Source organism: Pinus tabuliformis, chromosome 9, assembly GCF_031772625.1.
Source record: "Pinus tabuliformis cultivar Carrire ecotype Pingquan chromosome 9, CPIR1, whole genome shotgun sequence".
Classification (NCBI taxonomy): domain Eukaryota; kingdom Viridiplantae; phylum Streptophyta; class Pinopsida; order Pinales; family Pinaceae; genus Pinus; species Pinus tabuliformis.
Genome location: NC_142307.1, coordinates 1777405820 through 1777428779, shown reverse-complemented (window position 1 = coordinate 1777428779; position 22960 = coordinate 1777405820). Strand labels below are relative to the sequence as shown.

Below are 22960 nucleotides of genomic sequence, written 5' to 3'. Positions count from 1 at the left end.
TCGTCTAAGTGCTTATCAATGGTTGTAGTGGGTTATAGAGTTCGTTAGGTTGCATTGACTTTTAATAAATTAAAAAAAAATTGTGCCATGTGGCTCCCTGCCACCAATTTACTAATTCTGATTAGATGGGGAAATTAATATATAAGCAAATTTTATTTAGCAAAATGGTCCATTTTACAATAAGATGTGTAATGTTTTTTTTCAAGTTAAATTAGATTCATGCCAGGTGGCTCCCTGCCCACCAATTTCCTAGGGATTTAAGATCATTCCAATTCTAATAAATTCATATTCTAATTAGATTTGGAAATTAATATATAAGCAAATTTTATTTAGCAAAATGGTCAATTTTACAATAAGATCTGTAATACCTTTTTATTCTCAAGTTAAAGTTGACCCATAACCTTTTTATACATGGTTAATCAAGGAATTGTGTGCATTTCTTTGTATTGCAATAGTTTTTTTTGCAATAATTTTTTTATTATATTTATGAAGCCTTCAATTATATAACCTCATTAATATTTTTAATATGATTTTACTAATATATTTTTAAAATTTAACTTCTAATTTATTATTAGATTATTTTTATATTTTCCAGAGTAATAAAAATGACAATTGCCCAATAATGTCCCACAAGATTTGTTAAGAATTTAAATAGGTAGGTTAGTACACAAGATTTGTTAAGAATTTAAATAGGTAGGTTAGTACAATATCTAGAATGGTTCTCAGTCTGTAATTCCATTATTATTTAATCCTAGCAGGAGTTAGAGAATCTGACAAAAATCTGCAATACCTTTAAATAACTTTTGAATCAGTGCAGGCATCTAACCATGTTTGAATTTGTGTTACCAGAACTTTTCAAAGGCCAAGTAAACAATTGAGCTGCAGATATGGAGTCACCAAAAGGCTTACTAAGTGTGGCTATTGAACTGGATGGTGACAAGAGAATGAGGTCATAATACTTTGAAAAGATTGGGCATCATAATCATTGCATCTTTGGATCACACCTTATTGTCAAACCATTCCATCATTGCAATCGTTTAACCCACAGATTTAAAAGAACATTGTTCGCTTTTATCAAAAGGGATCTGACAAATATCTCCATTTGCAAAATATTATGATTCTAAATATTTATGGAGGGGGAGTACCAACAGTCAAAACAAAATGTACATATCCGTTTTTGTATAATCAAAACAAAATATATAAATTTGTCATTTTTTATATAGATAATTGATTGTATATTTCATATATAACAATTAAATTGGGTGGAGTAGGTCTAAAATTGTTTTAGTTTGGCAGATGTAAAGAAATAAGTTGATTGTCCAAAATCTTCTGGGATGTAAGAAATAGATTAAAAATTCAAAATCCAAACACATCCAGTAAAAATGAAAAATGAAAAACTACCATTTACAAATCTCTAACAAATAATTAAATATTAAAATTTGCAATCAACATAAATTCAATAGTTTTAATTATAAAAAAATTAAAACATCATAAAAATACTCCGAAAATCCAATAAAGACTATAAACACTGAAACACAATCCAACCAACCTATTATCTAGAAATTTATGAAAAGCAGCTTGAAAATTATTACTATCAGATTGATGAGAAGTGTTTGTTTCCATCACCATCCCATAAAAACTAAATATGTGCAGCTTTCAATAAAGAATATAAGTGAAGGTTTGTACTCAATCTGAAAAATTAGGCAGACAACATAATTGATTTCAGGAGATTACCTCTGATGTCTAATCAATAACATATAGATATAATCATAATGATATCAAGATTTATGACTAAGATACTCGGAAATGTTTAAAAAATCTGTAAATGTCTTTCATTTCCATGATGCAGTACGTGTTCAAATAAACACCATATCATATGAATAGAAAGCCTGGGTACCTGCTAGCCCTTCCATCTGGCCTTATTGTTTCTGTTATATGGCTATACTTGCATGTAACAGTCAGAGACATTTCAATCAGGACCTTATCAGAATTTGGAATGCTGATAAACTTCTCTGCCATTTTCTTTGGGATCCCATTTGCAGAATGTTGTCTGTCACCCCCTTCCCCATGATGTCTGAGTACAGAGACTCCGAAGATCTCTATACAATTATTTCTGCTTACTCCACTTCAACAAACTGTAGACCAGTAGAAAAAGAGAAATCAATGGTGCAATCTATGAACAACGGTGGGAAGATGAGTTGGGCTGGTGCAAAAAGTCCATCATTGCAAGAGGATGATCAAGGTCCATTCTCAACAAAGAAGAGTTGAAGAGTTTCCATGATGAAAAAATACATGTATGGACTGAAAGGGCTAGGAGGAGTAAAATGAATTGTATGCTCAATACCCTAAAGTCTCTGTTACCTGAGGGTCTCAATTCAAAGGTAGTACTTGATGATTGTTGTCTGGAATAACAGTTCAAGACACTAATATAGGCCATGAGCTAAGCAAATGAGTTTAAAATAGATTTTCATGACTGTACAGACGTGCTAGATTCAGATTGCAGAATTGATAGATTCTTATCAAAGCTGATGTTCTAGATGTTCTAGACACTGAATTGCTGAAGTATTTCTTTCTCAAGTGGACAAAGGAAGAATTGTTGATAAGGCCATTGATTATATCAAGACCCTCCAAACTGCCTTGAAAGATTTGCAAGCCCAACAATCAGAATGTCTGAAAATTCTCTTGGTATTCACATCCTTCCTTCAGTTCCAGTAACATCATCACATCCAGGTCTATAATGGGCCCCTGAGAAGACTGGTTTTCTGCCCAAATTATTTTCTATCATGGATGCCAATCAACTGGAGATTGTAAATTGCACCATAAACGCTGTTGGATCCAACATGGTGTATACCCTTTATGCTAAGGTAAGTAACAGTTCTGAACTTAACCGTGGAAATACTTTACTGTCCTTTTACCAGCTACGATATTTGATACATTCTAGGAGCTATGTATACTGATAGTGTTATTTTCCAGAAATTCCTAATCGGATTTTCTCTGTTATATATAGAACTACTTCCTGAAGTGTGCTTTCTTTGATTTTTTTTAGTCAAAAAACAATAACCAGCAAGTCACAGCCAAGGACTTGAGTTGTACCATAGATGAACTTAATACCACCATAGCTGGTCCTGAAGAACATACCTTACAAAAGGCTGGCAACAGATAATCTCTGTGGATATCCCAACCAGTGGATTTCTGCTCTAAGAGCGATGATTTGTTTTTTTCTTTCATTTGTGCAATTTCTCTGCAAAATATATCCATTCCCAGGCTGGGATGCATACCTCAAACTACTTCTGACATTCGTTGCAGTTTTATGACACTTTGTGGCTGGGATGCATACCGATAAACTATAACCATTCCAAGGATGTGATGCATACTTCAAACTTCTGACATTGGTTTTCCTGAAAATCCAATGCAGTTTTATAATACTTTGTGGTAAGTAACTAGCGGGTTCGGAACTTCAAGCCCCTGTAAGAGCATGGATGCCTATTAGTCTAATAAGCAGAGAGTTACTGCAAATCTACATGAGAATCATTAATTTTTGTATTGAGCAATTATCTGTGTACCTCAGTGTGCTTTTCCACTGAGGTGAGAAAATATCTGAAGATTTGAACATAAATACAACATACAATCATAGCATTATATATAAAAAAAAAAAACTACTTCACAGACTCAAACCAGATTGCTGGTAAAGCAGTTTAATGGACACTACTTTGGATCATCTATTTTGTAATTGGATACCCATTCAGAAAATATGTTAAGGTAATAAACGACATGGCACAATTATAAAATCCTGACACTAAGATTTTAAACTTTTCAGATAAACTATGACAATGAATAGAATGGTTTGACAATAAGGTGTGATCCAAAGATTCAATGATTATGATGCCCAATATTTTCAAAGTATTGTGACCTCAATCCTTCTACTATGATGTGCTTCCAATTCTGATTGTTGGGCTGGGTCTTGATGTAATCTATGGCCTCATCAACAATTTTTCCTTTGTCCACCTGAGAAACAAATACTTCAACAATTCAGTGTCTAGAAAATTAGGTTTGATTAACATCAAAAAACACAACTCTGCAATCAAAATCTAACATGTCTGTACAGACATAAAAATCTATTTTATACTCGTTTTCTTAGCTCATGGCCTATATTAGTGTCTTGAAATTTTATTCCAGACAGAAATCATCAAGTACTACCTTTGGATTGAGACCCTCGGGCAATAGAGACTCTAGAGTACTGAGCATACAATTCATTTTACTCCATTCATACACATTTTACATTCTAACATACAAAATGTATGACCATAACTTTCAAAACTGGTTACAAGGGCAATACCAGGAAATAAGAGGAAACAGGTAATAACAGAGAAAACATGATAACAAAACAACCCAAACAAACGCATACCATCAGAGATCCAGCACTAATATAGAATCTGTAGTTGATTGAAAACTTGCTCCTCAGATGTCTCTTCATTTCTACATTCTGCATTCAGTAATTGGAATGATTAATCTAAAGCATACACAGTTTCCATCATCACCAGAGCATTGAATCATGACACATCTTCCAAAAATACAATAATACCCTGTGCCAACTACTTGCAGAAGAAGCTTATTCCATCTATCACTGATAATTTGAAGCGACCTAGTTGTGATATCCCCATCCTCAAAACCCTAACCCTAACCCTAATGGTTTAATTTTTAGAGGGTAGAAAAAAGAAAACCAGACGTCACAAGAGTCAAAAACTAGCTGAATAAATTAATAAAACAAGGAAAGCGAAGTAAATACAGAATAATTTTTTATTCATTAACTGTACCCGCGCATGGACTTCACGAGGAAGTTGTGGATCATTGGGTGGCCGCCTTGGATCCTTTTCTTCAGATAGAAGCCAACCAGTTCCTCTTCCGTTGGATGAAATCTGAAGCCCGGAAGATCCATCCTAATTATTCATTTGACGGTCTACAGAAGATCTGGATAAAATGATTATCAAAGTAAACTAATGACCTTGACTGTGGAGGATCTGAATCTGGCATCCTCGTTCATAATCCAGTCTGTCCTCTATCTGTAAGGGGCTTTTCCTTCATAAAACACGAGAAATTTCTTCTGACCGATGCATTGAAGCTGCTCGTTGCGAATTGCCCTGTCTGAACCCGTGGCTGCCTTGGATCTTTTTCTTTAGATAGAAGCCAACCAGTTCCTCTTCCGTTGGATGAAATCTGAAGCTCGGAAGATCCATTAAAAACTCTGCCTACAAAACCCTCACTGGGGATAAAAGCTCATCAAGCTCCTAGAGTGGGATGCCCAGAGATGCGGCTTGCTCAGCAAGATTTGAAGCAGCAAGAAAAACTGTGCAAGATTTGAAGCAGTAAGAAAAACTGTGCGAAAAGAATATAAGAAACTAATCTAAACTACATCCAACGGTCTGAAACGTTTCAATCGTCTAACATCTGATCGAATGGCTCAAACAAGTACACAGTGGCAATTGGGAGAGTTGATTTCAGAGGGGAACGCCTTACAGCGTAATTAATAATGTGGATTGTTGCAATCATGTTTTATTATCGTTACGTTTAATTTTTATTTTATGTAAGTTTTTAAAACATTTCTCCGAAAGTTGTGTAAATTTGTGTTTAACTGAACAAAAAATCCATGTGAAATTTTATTTCACACAGATTGTGTAGTGAATTCACCATATCACTGATTTGGAATGGAAAGTAGCAACGCTCTCATTTCATTTTAAAATTTCTCCTTTGAGATTTAGAAGTTGATTTTTGGTTAAAGATTTTAATTAAATCTCTTCTTAGATTATGCCTGGAAGAGAATATAATAGATTATAGAATACAAATTCCTTTCAATATTGGTTTGATTGCAAAGCTCACATAACATAGAAATTGTTAGTAAAATTGAATAAGAATTGTAATTATGTCGAGGGCGTTAGTTTCTCCAGTTCTCCAATTAGAACTAAACCTAAAAGTTCAGTTTCACTACTTGTGGCGTTCATAAATGAGCTGATGAGTTGGTTGCGATTAATGGTGAAAAGGAGTGGTGTGTGGCACCGCTTTGTCCAACTTTATAAGCATCTAGTTTAGGAAGGAATCTCTCATCACTCTTTCAACAAAGATAACATACAATGGAAAATATGTGAACGGAGTCCCTTGGATCAAGGCTTTTTCTTTCCATGGAAGAGAACTCCTTATGAAACATCTAATGGTGTGTTTGTATCTTTAAGAAACAATAATGTTTATTGATTTCATCCTGCAAGATTTTATGATTATCATAATTTTTAAAGTGGATATTCTATATGACTTTTAAGATGCGGAAATATTGTTGATCTTCTTGAATTTCACAACATAAAGTAGTGGGGATGATTTAGTTTACAGATTTTATGATTAAAGTTGTTGGAGATATTATAGTATTTATTATAAAACAATTATTGGTTATTTATGAAGATGGTGATGATTGTGTGAAAATGAATAGAGGTGTAAAATATATTTTCTCACTAATTTATTATAGAAGAATGTATAGAAACTTTTTATAGTAAAAAATTACAAAAATTAAAACAAAATAGATGTAAACAAATCAAATAACAAGCTAAATTTAACAACACAAATGCATGGAAAAATACTTTTTAGGAGGAAATCTCCACACTCTGAAGCAAACTCAATTGATAATTAACAAACTAAATGGTTACATCATAGGGCATGTCCTCAACAATAGTGTTCTAAAATAATATAAGTATTATTATTATAGAAAAAATTCTCATAGCATAATGGTAAGTTAGAAATTACACTCTATTTTTTCCAACCTTAATATTAAATAAATAGGAATATCTAAACCATAATAAACCATTTATGGTTTTCTAATTCTACATGCTAGAAACCACTAGGAAGTGAGTGGCTAAGAGTTGTTGCTTAACATTCATTGCATGCGAGTGATATGCATTTATTCCATGTGAATACTGAGTAGTCCCTCTCATTTCTTTCCATTTCTACATTTATTCCTTACTGAACTACATCATTGCAAGGTATATGATGCATGTCCAAATATTCTCCCACTTGTTATATACATTACAAAGTTACAAGGGAGAATGCATCAAACTATGAACTAATTGGTGGCTAATTGCTAGGGGTTGTAAGGCTTTTAGATTCATAATGCTATTTGAATTTTCTTGTACACAATGGTTTCATTAATTCTTAGACAACATTTTAAAAATTATCAACTTTCTCTATTATTGAGCCTAGAGGCTCATTCTACAACACAGTGTGAAGGGGATGTGTAAGTATGTTTGTCCCTCTTAAAATAAAAATAAAAATAAAATATCTCTAAATAGAATAGCAAAAGGAAATTAAAATATGCTATGCATATTTAATTAGTTGTGCATGTGACCTAATATAATTTCATCTAAAGTAATTAGAAGTAAAAAAAAATATGTGAGTAATACGTTTAAACCTTATACTTTTTAAAAATATTTTAACAAGTGATATGAAATATTTCAATTTCATAAATATCTATATATATATAGATAAAAAAAATGTTAAAAGAATATATTTTAATGTTGTATAGAATAAAATATCCAATGTGAGTTATGAATTAAAAAACAAGTTTAATATGCACTTATAAAATGGCTCAATGCACATGTTATGTAATTTCTATAACATTCAAAAATACAATTAAAAAAAAAAAAATACACATTGTTTTTTGCACTATAAATCTATGTTGGCTGTTTTTGAATAGAAAAGCAATATCTGCTAATATATATGTGTGTGTGTGTGTGTGTGTGTGTAGTTGTCCATATGACCTTAGAACTATATGTGAGTGAGATGTTTAAACCTCATACTTTTCAAAAATATTTTGACACATCATATCAATTTCATATATATTTATATATAGAAAAAAATGTTGAAAGAAATATCTTATTGTTGTATAAATAAAATATTGAAAGTTAGTTATGAATAAAATACTCATGTACTTAAAAATATATTAATAAAATGACTAAATGCACATGTTATTCATGTGTAAGTATGTTCGTCCCTCCTAAAATAAAAGTAAAATACTCTGTAAATAGAAAAGCAATGTGGGCTATATATATATGTTTTGCATATTTTATTAGTTGTCCATATGACCTAATCTAATTTGATGTAAAGAAATTAGAACTAAAAAAATATATTTGTGAGTAAGATGTTTAAACATTATACTTTTCAAAAATATTTTAACACCCGATAATTGAGCTGAGAGGTGCATTGTATAGCCCAGTATGATGTGTAAGTCGTGCACTCTACAACCCAATATGATTCTACAACCTTGTATGATGTGTAATCCCTACAACCTAGTATGATGTGTAAGCCCATGCATTCTACAACCAAGTATGATTTGTAGCCCATTATGATTTGTAACCCTGTGGGTCCATCATGAAATTTTAACCCCGTGGGTCCAACCCATTATGATTTGTAACCATATGCATCCATCATGAAAGTTAACATTTTAGGCCCAAGACAATTAATAATTAATTTAAATGTTTTATATACTTATTCAAATTCAACATATATGATAAAATAACTATTAAACACATAAGATAATTTTATTGTAATACAAATACCTTATGCATTTAATAGTTATTTTATCATATATTTGAATGGATGATAAATTTTCCTTCAACAAAATAATTTACCACATAAAAAATCCATATGAGGTAAAATTTTAAACATCTTTACTCTTTACTAAAGTCAATATCATTTCGTAAAATAAAGTAAAAAGTTATTTCAACACAAAGAATCAAAATCTTGCTCCAAAATCTTTTAATATTTTTTTTAGTTAAATATTTGTACAATGAATCAAGGAAAGCGATACCCTATGGATATATTTAAATCTCTAAAGACATAAATATTTCTACCTCAAAGTTGTAATACTTGAAAATTTTGTTATCATGCTATGTAAAAAATATCATTAAATATAATATTAATATTATAAATTTAATAACTTAGGATTAATACAATATTAAATTTAATATTATATTAAATTTTTTATATTATAATATATATTAATATATCATGATATATATTAACTATAGATATATATGGGAGGGAAGAACAAAGTTAGAGTAATAGAGGTGGAGACATAGAGGGAGTGAGAGGAAGGGAGAGAGAGGAAGGATGAGAGAGGACATAGAGATAGGAGAAGAGAGGAAGGGATAGAGAAATGGAGTTGGAAGGAAAGAGAGGGAGGGAAGAAGAGTCACATAGAGAGAGAAAAGTGGAGACAAAGTGAGAGAGGGAGTGGCAAGGGAGAGATGGAGAGAGAGTGTATCTGTTTGGGCTGAGATAGAGAGATAAAATAGGAGAGATAGTGACAAAGTTGGAGGGTGGAGAGAGAGAGAGAGAAGCAGGAGAGACAGAGGGAGGCATGAGAGAAAGGGAGAGAGAGGAAGGAATAGAGCTTGGATGTGACAAGGAGAAGGAGAGAAGAAGGGAGAGAAAGAGGGAGGTAAGAAGAAAGACACAAAGAGAGAAAAGTGGAGAAAGAGAGGAGTGATAAGGGAGATGGAGAGAGAGGAAGAGAGGAGAGCAAGAGGGACAAGAGATAGAAGAGGGCAGAGAGGTAGAGAAGGGGAAGAAAGAGAGGGAGGGAGAGGAAGAGGGAGGGAGAGAGAGAGATAAATATGGAGAAAGAGTGTGTATGTTTTGGGTGTGATATAGAATGGACACATAGAGAAAGATATATAGATGGAAGGCCAACAGAGGGAAGAAGAGAGAGATAGAGAGAGGGAGAGATAGATAGATATGGAGGGAGAAAGCATGTGTGCTTTGGGAGGGGGGTGAGTTAGAGAGACAAAGAAGGAGAGATCGAGGGAGATATAGATATAGATGTAAGGGGGAGAGAGGGAAGAATAATTCTTGCACTAGATTCATTGATTTTAGTGTAGATACTGATTTCTAATCCTATTTGAGTGCTTACATTGAAGGAGATAAATTGAAGGACATGGGAGAGGAGGAATGAAGAGAGAGAGAAAGAGAGGAGTGAGAGAGGGAGACAAGGGTAAGAGAGAGAGAGAGGGAGACACAAAGATGGAGGAGGGGAGAGGGGGAGAGAGAGAAGGAGAGAGGGAGAGAGAGAAGGAGAGAGGGAGGAAGATAATGACAGGGTTGGAGGGAAAAGAGAGATATGGGGAGAGAGGGAGTACAAAGAGATTGATTTGGAAGGGAAGAGAGGGAGGGAAGAAAAAATATATACAGAGAGAAAAGTGGAGTGAGAGAGAGAGAGGTGGGGAGTGAAAAGGAAGAGATGAAGAGAGAGTGTGTATGTTTGGGGGCGAGATAGAGAGACAAAGAAGGGGAGATGGAGGGAGATATAGATATAGATGGACGGGGGAGAGAGGGAAGTAGATTTCTGCACAATAAATCCATTGAAATCATGGTAGATGGTGATTTATAATCCTATTTGATTGCTTGCACTAGATGCATTAATTTCAGTGTAGATGTGGATTTCTAATGATATTTGATTGCTTGCAATAGATGCATTGATTTCAGTGTAGATGTTGATATTTAATCTTATTTGATTGCTTGCACTAGATGCATTGATTTCAGTGTAGATGTTTCCTAATCCTATTTGATTGCTTGCATTAGATGCATTGACTTCAATTTAGATGTTTTTTAATTCTATTTGATTTCTTGCACTAAATACATTGATTTAAGTGTAGATGTTGATTTCTAATTCTATCTGATTGCTTGCACTATATGCGTTGTTTTTGGTGTAAATGGTGATTCCTTATTCTATTTGATTGTTTGCACTAGATGCATTGATTTCAGTGTAGGTTGTGATTTTTAATCCTATTTAATTTCTTGCACTAGATGCAGTGATTTCAGTGTAGATGGTGATTTCTAATCCTATTTGACTGCTTGCACTAGATGCATTGATTTTAGTGTAGATGTTGATTTCTAATAGTATTAGACTGCTTGCACTAGATGCATTGATTTTAGTGTAGATGTTGATTTCTAATCTTATTTGTTTGCTTGCACTAGATGCATTGATTTTAGCATAGGTGTTGATTTCTAATCTTATTTCATTTCTTGCATTAGATTCATTGATTTTAGTGTATATGATTTCTAATCTTATTTGATTGAGTGCATTAGATGCATTGATTTCTTTGTAGATGATGATTTATGATTTGAAGAAACTCAATGTATGATGGTACATTAACTTAAAGTGATTGGATTAAAAATGTGCATTGATTTCAGTTGTTCACAATTTGTACTAAATTTTGTGATATAGTAATTCAACCTATTAATATTGGAGAGCAAGAGAGACAAGGTATGATGTTTACTACGAGTTAAAGAATTGAATGGTTTACAATATCAACTATCCTTTTCATATAATGGATATGAAAAGATGGAAAAAATAGCAAATAATCTAAAGATTTTGTAAATACCACTCATTAAAAAAAATCAAAATTACATAATTTCTTGAATTTTGCAAAAAAAACTATAGATAAAAGAAAGTCATCAAAATATTTTGAAGGAAATAAATTATTTCAAACATTAGCAATGAAACAAATAATTTCAAGAGTAATATTAATGCAATAAATTATTAAAACTGCAATTCAAAACATATTTAGTAATACCTGGAGGGACACTATTAAGAATTATTTACTGTCAAAAGTTGTGATACCTAAAATTAAATGAAATATATGTGCAGTATCAATTGTCTTGCAAACTATAGACAAGATTGTCTAACTTATTCATCACCAACTAATTACTAACAAACAATTACATACACATAGAAATATTACACAACACTTTTAACATTCAAAAACAGTACCATCCAAATCCAAACATATAAACACACAAACCAATCAAAGCATCCAAGCTCAGACGTCCATTCAAGACCAACAACAAAAACAAAATTAAAGAAGAAAATGATACAGTCATGCCAAACAAAGAACACATAATGTAAATTTCAAAGTATGAATTTCATCTCAAACATATACATAATAATGATACCCTAAAAATGTGTCATTGTCACCCTCAACTGGAACCAACCTAGATCCATCTAACTTCGGATCTATCATGTGGGGAGAGGGATCAAATCCCTCGAGGTGCAAACCTTTCCTCAAATTCCACACTCCAAATAGAAGGTTTGCACCTCTACATATTTGATCCCTCGAGGTGCAAACCTTTCCTCAAATTCCACACTCCAAATAGAAGGTTTGTACCTCTACAGATTGATCCCTCTCGACGCATGATAAGATGTGGAGTTTGATGGATCTAGGCTAGCTAAACCAACCTAGATATTGAATCGAGAGGCTTATTCTTGTGAAGGCTATGTGTAAGTATGTTTGTGCCTCTTCAAATAAAATAAATAAAATAAAATATTCTCTAAATAGAAAAGCAATGTCTGCTATAATAAAAATGAAAAATAAATATGCAATGCATTTTTATTAGTTGTCCATATAACCTAATATAATTTCATCCAAATTAATTAAAGTAAAAAAGATATATGAGTAAGATGTTTAATTTGATCCCTCTCGGCTCAGGTTAGATCTATGCATTAGATCTGTGCTTAAGATGGATCTATGTTCGTCATAATCAAATAAGCTAGGTGGCCTCCAGACAAAAAAAAAAATTGCAGTATTAGTATTTGAATCATGTTTTTGATGGTGGAAATAGATTCAGCACCATCAAAAACCTTTGAATCATGTTTTTGATGGTGGAAATAGATTCAGCACCATCAAAAACCTCTAGAGCTCCAAAATATTGAAGTTTGACAACTTTAACTTGGATTTAAAAAAATTCCTGATAGATTTTATCAAAATATGACCGGAATTTCCATGATTTTCAAGGGAAAAAAGCAGTCTGGTTAGACTAAGCAATAAGAAAGTAGTGAAGCAAAGGAATTGCCAAGACGGCCAAAAGTGGTACAAAAAAAATTCAAAATACCTTGTAGATGTAGTGTTTGAATCAAGTTTTTGATGGTGGAAATGGATTCAACACCATCAAAAAGGTCTAAAGAACCTAAAATTAAGATTTTTGACAGATTTTACTTGGATTTACAAAAATTCCTGCGAGATTTTTTCAAAATATGGCTGGAATTTCAATAACTTTCAGAGCAAAAAAGCATAATTTTTAGTCTAAGGCAATAAGAAATGTATGAGTTTCATGTTTTTTTTAATAAATGTCTTGGCAGTGTTTAAATTAAACTGGATTTCTTATATAAATTAAATAAGTTTTAGTTAAACCAACATAGATCTGTTTAAAGTACTAATCTAACATAAGTCTGGAAGAATCAAATTTCTTCTGGTGTAAATTTTTTTAGAGCTAAAAAAACAATATGGTATTTTTCCTTTTTAAACTTTATCTTTGAATGTTAAATAAAATATATATACGACAAAATAACTATTTTAACTATAAAACTTAATTTTCATATATATATAATTGAGATTAAAATATTTTACATAACATCACACAAATTAAAATGGTTTTTTATTATTAATATATTTTTAAGTATATATATATATATATATATATATATATATATATATATATATAGAGTAATTGACATTAACTTTTTTTTACATAACATGTACATCTAGATATTTTATCACACAAATTAAACTGCCCTTTTATTATTAATAAATTTTTAAGTATATATATATATATATATATATATATATATATAGTAATTGACATTAATTTTTTTTACGTAACATGTACATCTAGATATTTTATCATGTAAATTACACTGGTTTTATATTATTAATATATTTTTAAGTATATGTCAATATTAAAATATTTTATGAAAACTCACACTGAATATTTTTTATATACAACATTAAAATATTTAATTTTAATAAATAAATCTATGAAGTTTATATGGACATAAGTTAGTTAGCATAAATCCTCTATTAACTTATTTAATTATTTTTAAAATGTATAAGAGTTAAACATCTTACTCACCCAATTTTTTTTACTTTTAATTATTTTATAGCATATTCATTTTTCTAGTGTTTAAATTAAATTAGATCACTTATATAAATTAAATAATCGTGTTTAAATTAAACTAGATTATCTATATAAATTAAATAGTGAATATTTAAATTAAGCTAAATCATCTATATAGATTAAATGACTTAGAAATATAAATAAATATAAAAACATTTCTTGCATGATACATCATACTTTATCAAAAAAAATATATCTTTATTTTAAATTATTATTATCATTATTAATTATAAAAAAATTAATTTATAAGTTAAATATATATAAAAAAAACATATAACAAATTTCTTAATCATAACAATTTTACTCTATTTTATAATAAATTTTCTTAACTAATAAATAGTCGCATATAAACTAATATTATGATTTACTTATGACATGCCATAATAATTTACATAATTTACATACTGATGCTAAAGTAATTTGTTTGTTTCCATAAATTATGATTTTAGTCGTGTGAATACTTGACATTTTTTAGTTCAATCATATTATTAATCGTCTCGAAATTTTTTAAAATCTAAGTATACACTATATTAAATGTCAACATAGTCGTAGTGGAGTGTGATAACGACATTCAGAATTGGATAGCTACCATTTAGGGAAAAGACATTTGGAATTATAGGCAACATTTTTATGGTAAGTTCACTGTGAATGTAAACTTCATATTTAAGCATTTTTTATTTTTTTTAAATGGGTTGTAGTTTTTTTTAGTATCATTATATTTTTTATTTTATTTTAGTATTAAGGCGTAATGTTTATTTATATTAAGTTATTTGGTTTGGTAAATAAAATTGATTAAATTTTATTTTAGTTTGCTAAATTGGATGAAGTTAGCAAATCTTAAACCAAATAAGAATAATAAGTTGTATAAGAATTTGAATAATTTAACAAAATTTGTCATAGTTTTTATTTAAATTCTTTTCGAGTTAGTTATGAAATCGAAGAGGTTTGTAATGAAAAACCAAAAAAATTATAAGGCTCTATTTAAGGCTATAATTTATTAGCTTTAACAAAATAATTTCATGGTGCTTGCATTAATAAAATGTTGTCTTTGAATGTCAAACTTCAAAACTAGAGAGATCAGCATTTTTTGAGTTAACTTTTGGGAGGATGTTGGGAATCATGTTGTTGCTTTACATAAAACATAAGTTTATTTAATAATATTTTACATTTTTATTTTTACAAATATTTTTTATTTCTATTTGTTCATCTTTATCTTCACAATTTTAATATATTAATTTTTTATTTATCTCATGCACGGTTAAATTGTATAAAAATATATATTTAGAAACAATTATAATACAATTATATATTTCAATAAAATATAAAAGTTAAAGACATAAAAGAAACATATGTAAATTAAAAAAGATATTCTAATTTTTAGAGAAGGGAATTCCTGTTAACATGAAACTAACCCATGGATAATAAGTTTATCCAAAACCATTATTGCCCCAAGACTGACTAGGAACAAACATAACCCTCCTTGGCAGATTCCCCAAAGAAGGTTGACCCATGCTAAAGATTGTGACCATATGGGTATAAGAACTAAGCGAAAACCACCTAGCCACCATAGGTTTACTCTTGGTTGCCCCCATATAGAACAAAAACCTAGATGAAGGGAGGGATATAGATAAGCTAAGGAAACTAATGGGTGTTGTAGAAGCAACTCATGAAATGCCCCAAAGTGATGACATAAGTGTGGCTGAAACTAGACAAGTGGACCCTATCACACTCATTGATGGTGATGTGGACATCACATAAGAAGCTACATATGTATATGGTGATGAGGGACCCAACTTTCCAATGTTGTATGTATCACCGCCAACAAACATTTGATGATAGAATATAGAAAAAGGTTCTGTGAAATAGGTACTCACTTGTACAAGTATGAGGTCTAAAGGATTAGTGAAAGTTGGGCTAGTATGCAATGGTGGACTCTCATCTACTACTTCAATAGTAAATTGGTCTCCCCCCATGAAGGGAAGATAACCTTCCCAACACTGGTTTGATCTAAGCCCTTTGACTATGGAGTTATCCTATGTTTCTATGGTGGTGCACACTCCTCTTCAAGAGAAATGTTTCCCAATTGTCAAGAACAACAAATAACTTGGTCATCCATGGTGGATAAATAAGTTTAATTAGTTGGTTTATTAAGAAACTCCTATAAACAACTTGACTTTCACCAAATAAAATGCATTATAAAAGCCCTGAGAGATACAAAAATCCAACCAATTGTAAAAGGTACCTCCTGAAAGTTGATATGCTTAAGGAGATCAATCTCACAAGGACCTCAGAATAACAAAGGACTGAGAAGCAATTACCCCAACCTCCCAATACCAGACGTGACTTTCACAAGTGACCTTAATGGAACTAAATGCCATTCCCCAAGAACATTGATATGGTAATTGATATCTTCCTCAGGAAACATGGGGACTTTTCACACACAGACACCTAGGTAAGAGCCCTAAAAGATAAGCCACTGTGGTTAGCACCTCATGAATAAACAATCAATGGGACATGTATGATTAGAATCATATGCATAAGTAGGGTATCTAAGCTTAAAACCTCTCAAGATATTGTTCAAATTGAGTCATGCGCATCTCAAAGATATCCTCATTAACATGCACAATCCAATGAACACTAGTTGCAAGGGAGTGGGGATGTTACTCCACAAGTTCCTAGTATGACCATGTGCTTAATTGAGATGATATTTCTACAATTGTCCAATGTGACAATGGATTTACAGTCACTAGTGAAGCTAGTTTCAATTTTGTAGCCTTGAAGAGTGTCCTCTCCAACCCATTTAAAGGCTCTACAACCCTAAATTGATGTTGGTGTGCTATAGCCAAAAGGTTTATATCAATTTTAATTAGTGCTTTATTTTTATGGATATTTTTTACTCAAGGGTATGAAGTGAAAATGATATGGTGTGTAAGAGATTCAATACCAATCTAAAATTAAAATTAAATGAAGGATGCAATTTATTTTCCAGTTCAATTAAAACTATCTAAGGAAGGGTAGAGACTTTCTTTCTTTTTCCAAGTGACAAATAAATACCTCACAACCTCTCTCAATAATCATTTGATATTCACCAAATTCACACTAGAATAAAATCCACTAAATAATTTACATATTAAAATAAACACTCTCAATATGCCAAAATAAAATCACCAAAAAAAACTAAAATGCTTGAAACTAAGGCTTTGAAAGAAAAATGCATGAACTATAGCTTATAACACTAGACAAACAACTTGTTCACACACAAAGAAAGTTTCAATCTATAACTCAATGTAGGAAGTTAGAAAACTTACACCTACAAGGATCTACAAGGGAAAACAATCCAAACCCTAGACAAGGGAACGGTACCTAAAATGCCATAAAACTCAAGTTTCTTTGTAATTCCTCAAATTATATAATAAAATAACTCATATAAGGTTCACACTGTTAAACAAAAAATAGAAATACCAATAAATATTGGAAGCAATCAATCAACAAACATAATCTTATAAAAAAAAAGAAAAGTTGCAAAATATATTGAATATATTGAAAGAGAAGGGAAAATAGGAAAATATACAATGGAAAAAATAGAAAATATAAACAAATATTTTCTTCCTGGAACCCAAAACTGAGAACCAAATTATTTTTTCATTGTATTCCTTTCAATGTTACAATACATTATATGCATGTCAAATCATTTATAATCCCCCAATCCATTAACCTTGGATTAGAACATAACCGTAGTTTGTAGAAATTTTGAATAATATGACACTTATTCACAGAGGTTAACCTGATTATACACTCTTGCGGAATACATGCATAATACATAACCTCCTCTACGTTGATCATCAATTTTGCGGAATTAAAAACAATGAAACATCTATCACATGCGCACATTAACACAATATGTAAACCAAGGAAAGCATACAGTTGAAAACCCCACACTATATGTATATTATAATGATAGAGAACATGTAACAATACATAGTACAATACTCTTTGCAAGTACTCAGTACTATCTCCATCTATTACACACAAACCAGCTCCGATCTGAATCAAGTCACAGGTTCAAATCTCCTATGTTGTCTACTTGCCTCCACTGCACAATCCAAAATGAGTATGATTACTTTCCAAGCTCGTTTTTACTTGGTTTGTACTACACAATCCTCATTGGCAATCTCTATCCATGCATGTGCAAATCTCATGCACAACTATAGTCACAACTAATAGCAATCTCAACCTCTAACACTTGTCTCCACTGAACTGTCCATGCACTGAGTTAACTGATGTATTCTTGAGTTAATTTATGAGTTAATAATTAGTGAATTAATTAACAATTAATTCACATCACTCATCACTAGTGTATTTGCAGTTAAACTAAATACAACTAGTTCAACCAAGTCAAACTGAACACAACTCCATCAACTCCTCAATCAACTCCACCAAACTCAACCACATGAGTTCTAACTGAAGTCCATCATGTAATAGCTCAACTGACCCATAAGAAAAGCGTATTTCCTTCTGACAGCTGCATGTGCCACATCTGTAGCTCAAACTGAAGTGCTCCAAGAGGATAAGATAATGTTTATAGTCCAAACATTATTATGAGTTAATAATATTCGATTATTCTATTTTTAGCCTAACAGTCTAAAATTAGAAACTGCCCATATGCCTAAAAATAGAAGTCCATCTATTTTTACCAACATTACCAATCATCCACAAATAGCATCCTGCAACTCATAGACCATGATCCATATGTCTAAAAATAGAGATAGTCTAAAAATAGACTTTGCACCAAAAATAGCCTGCAGGCCCACTTGGTGAAGGCGACTCCTTTCCACTAAGCTCCATCATCTTGTTGCATTCTCAACACTCCCTCTCAACAAGATATGGATTATCAGCAACCCCTATCCTACCTCGGTGGTATTCAAATTTGCTCCTGGTGAGCGCCTTCGTCAAGATATCAGCATCCTGATCCTTCGTTGGAATGTATGAAAGTAACATGACTCTCCGCTACACACAATCTCTGATATGATGGTACCTAATGTCAATGTGCTTAGATCTATCATGAAATACTGGATTAGCCGAGAGTTTAATGAAACTCTAGTTATCACAATAGATCACAGTAGGCTCCAAGTATGAACCGAACAACCCGACCAGGATCTTCCTCATCCATATAGCCTCGCATGCAGCCAAACTTGTTGCCATATACTCGGCCTCTGCTGAACTGAGTGCCACGGATCTCTGCTTCCTTCTGTACCAAGAAACTGTTGTCGACCCGATATTGAAGACCCCTCCAGATGTGCTCTTTCTGTCCGCTGGGCTCCCTGTCCAATCTGCATTCGTGAAGCCACATAGTTTCACCTCATCCTCCTATCTGTACCACAATCCATATCCCAATGTGCCTCTGAGATAACGCAATACATGCTTGCCTGCCTTCCAGAAGAGCTTGGTTGGCTTAACCATAGCTTGTGAAATCTGGTTAACAGCATAGCATATATCGGGTCGTGTATTGACCAGATACATAAGCAACCCCACCAACTGTTGATAAATAGTGGCATCCACTACTTCTGCTGAAGTAGCATCCTCCTTTCTCCAACCTCTAGGAAGAGGAGTATCAACAAGCTTGCAGCCATGCATGTTGAACTTCTCGAGTATCTCCCGAGCATACTTACCCTGAGAAAGAAATAGTCCATCACTGCGCTGCCAAATTTCCAATCCCAGGAAATATTGAAGGAGGCCCAAGTCCTTCATCTCAAACTCCTTAGCAAGATCATCCTTGCATGAAGGTATCAACAGCTCATCACCTATTAGAATCAAATCATCTACATAAAGTACAATGATAAGCAACTTACCCTCCACCACAATCTGGTATAGGTTAGGATTCGCCTCACTCTTGGAGAATCCAAGTCCGGTGAAATAACTGCCTATCCATGTGTACCAAGAATGTGGCGCTTGTTTCAACCCATACAATGCTCTCTTGAGCTTGCACACATGTGATTCGCTGCTGAAGATCTCAAAACCTTCGAGCTGCTATATGTACACCTCCTCCTCAATGACTCTGTTGAGGAACTCACTCTTCACATCCATTTGATGAATGTGCCACCCCATCTGCGCTGAGAGAGCAAGAATCGTCCGTATGGAAGAATACCTTGCGACAGGTGCAAAGGTCTCCTCATAATCGATCCCCTCTATCTGTGAGAAGCCTCGGGCAAAAAATCTTGCCTTGTACTTCTCCACACTCCTGTCAGCTGCCTACTTCACTTTGTAGATCCATCTCGAACCCACCACTGATTTCCCTTTCGGTCTTGGAACAATCTCCCATGCACTGTTTCTGACAATCAAATCATACTATTCCACCATGGCATCTAACCGTGTGGGATCCTCTACAGATTCCTCGAAAGAGGATGGCTCAGTCACAACACATTTGCTCATAAGAGCCATGTATCCAGTGTACCGATCAGGTGACTGTCTTTGTCTACGTTGAGCTGTAGGTGGTCCTACAACCTTCCCTACATCTTGAGCCAGTCGCTCAACTTCTGTAATGCGCTTTTGCCCTCTGATGGTTGGCGCTGCATGAGTGGTCTCTTCCACTCCATGAACTCCGTCCTGTGGTTGATCCACGTCCTGAAGCTCATCCTTAGGAACTAATAGCTCCTCATCTGCATGCAAGTGTGGCTCCCTCTCAAGCGAACACTTCATGGCTTTCTCCTCCTGAAATTTTATATCTTGTCGCACAACAGTCTTGAGACTGTCTGGTAAATACACACGATAGTTATGGGGTGTATCAGTGTACCCCACAAATATCCCAACCTCTATGGTGGGCTCTAGCTTCTTTCTGACATCCTTCGTCACATGCATGTAAACGTTAGAACCAAAAATCCTCAAATGAGAAATATCAGGCCTCTTACCAGAATAAGCCTCCTCGGGTGTACTCATGCCAAGTATCCTGTGAGGACAACAGTTTTGCACATATACTGCAGTATTGCATGCTTCCGCCCACAAGTGAAGGGGCAGGCCCTGATCATGCAACATCACCCGTGTAGCACCCACGATCGTTTTGTTCTTCCGCTCAGCAACCCCGTTCTATTGTGGGTTATGGGGAGCTATGAGCTCTCTTCGAATCCCTTCTGCACTACAGAAGTCCTTGAACTCGCCAGAGATGAATTCACCACCATTGTCGCTCCTAAGAGCCTTCACCTTCTTCCCCGACTCCTTCTCGACCAGTGCTTTGAACTCACAGAACTTTGAGTATGTCTCGCTCTTCTTCTGCATGAAGAAGATCTAGCACTTTCGAGAGAAATCATCAACAAAGATCACATAGTACCTATGCTTTGCTGTCGAAGCTACTGAGAAACGTCCACACACGTCTGTGTGAATTCTCTCAAGGATCGTCATGGAGCGACTATCCTTCTCGTGAAAGGTGGCTTTCACAAATTTTCCCAAAGTACACCCTTTGCACTGATCTGACTGCGCAAGAGTGCCTTTAGGAAGCCTAGTAGTAATCTGCTGCAGTATCTTCAAGGCTCCATGGTGAAGGTGGCCCAATCTCCTATGCTACAGCTCGCCATCATCCCGGCTCACCAATCCTTCTGCCTTGCATGCCATTGCTGCGCAACCGTCTACATGCAACTGATAAAGGTTCCTGACTCGAACCCCTTGTTATAGACAGTTTTGTGCCTTACAGCAACAAGCATGAATTGTCAATAATCCAAGGGATCCAAAGTCCCCTAAACATGATGTTCCTACCCCTAGAGGAACAAGGTCAACAAACCAACAGCTCTCAGATCAGTTCTCCACCTGAAAACACTCAAAAACAAGCAATCCTGAAATCAAAGCAGGTGCTCCACTAGGTTTCTGCGCTGAAGCTCAGTTGCTCCATGGTGTACCTGCGTTGCAAAGCAAGTGAGACAAAGGCCACCTGCGCTGAGCGAGATGGGACAAGTGGCACAATGAGTCATTGCTTTGGAATCTTCCAAAAATGACACTTGGATCAGGGATTTCGCCTTGTGATGAGTCAGAGGCTTTGTTTCTCCAAGTGGAAGCAAGGTTCACCAAGTGGACTCAAGAACTGAAGATCAACTAAAGATTAACTGAAGAGAGAGAGGACACAAGGCAGCTACACATCAGTTGCAAGCTGACTCATCCTTTCTCAATTCATCTATATATTGAGCTCTCTCCTATGAGTTCAGGGAGGCTGGAATTTTGTGCAAATTAATGATATGCTGTTGGTTTCACTATTGAGCTATTGGGTGATTGTTTGAGAGAGGTGAAGAGGAGAAATTCTTTCTGCTGGGAGGTGTTGCTGGGTTGGAGCCTTCAATGGTTGTAATACTCTCAGAACCTTTACTTCTTCATTAATAAAAGCTATTGAGGTTCTTCTATGTGCTCTTGTTTCAATAATATATTGTGATGATTGCATGTTTGGTTTACACTAATCCATGAACCAGTTATGATTGCATGCCTCTTGTAGTTTCCTTCTTTGTTATTTTGCAGGATCTCATTGTAGCTGGGCAAGCAAAAGAACAAGGAGCTAGGAGCAAGCGGCCAAAGAGAAGAGTTTGGATTCGACATTAAGCGCAAGGCAACGGTTAGTACATTTCTCCATTCTCTTTTGCTTTCATAAAGAAGTAGACCTTAAGTAGTTTGTTTTACAGTTGTTGCTAAGGAACTATCACCCTTAGAGTGGGATAGGGTCATCCGAGTCGGATACTAACTCTCACGCCAGTAATGGCGTGACTGGCGAACGCAAAATTTCTAGTCAAAATGCAAATGAGGAAATTCTTGCCTCAGAAGTAAATGCCATGTCGATCGACAAGGGCAAACAACTGAAGCAACCAGGGGGCAAGAAGAAAAAGAAAAGGAAAGGGAGACCCCCGACAGGGTGTCATATATGCGATGAGGATCATTGGACAAAAGATTGTCCACATATAGCTGAAGTTAAGAAACTCTTCAAGAGTTCAAAAACCCCAGCAGTATT

The 22960-nt window shown here is 33.9% G+C and overlaps 1 pseudogene; it reads left to right on the top strand.

The window, feature by feature from the left end:
* The first annotated feature begins 2043 nt into the window (after window positions 1-2043).
* On the top strand, window positions 2044-3307 carry LOC149155887 (uncharacterized; annotated as a pseudogene).
* The last annotated feature ends 19653 nt before the right edge of the window (window positions 3308-22960 follow it).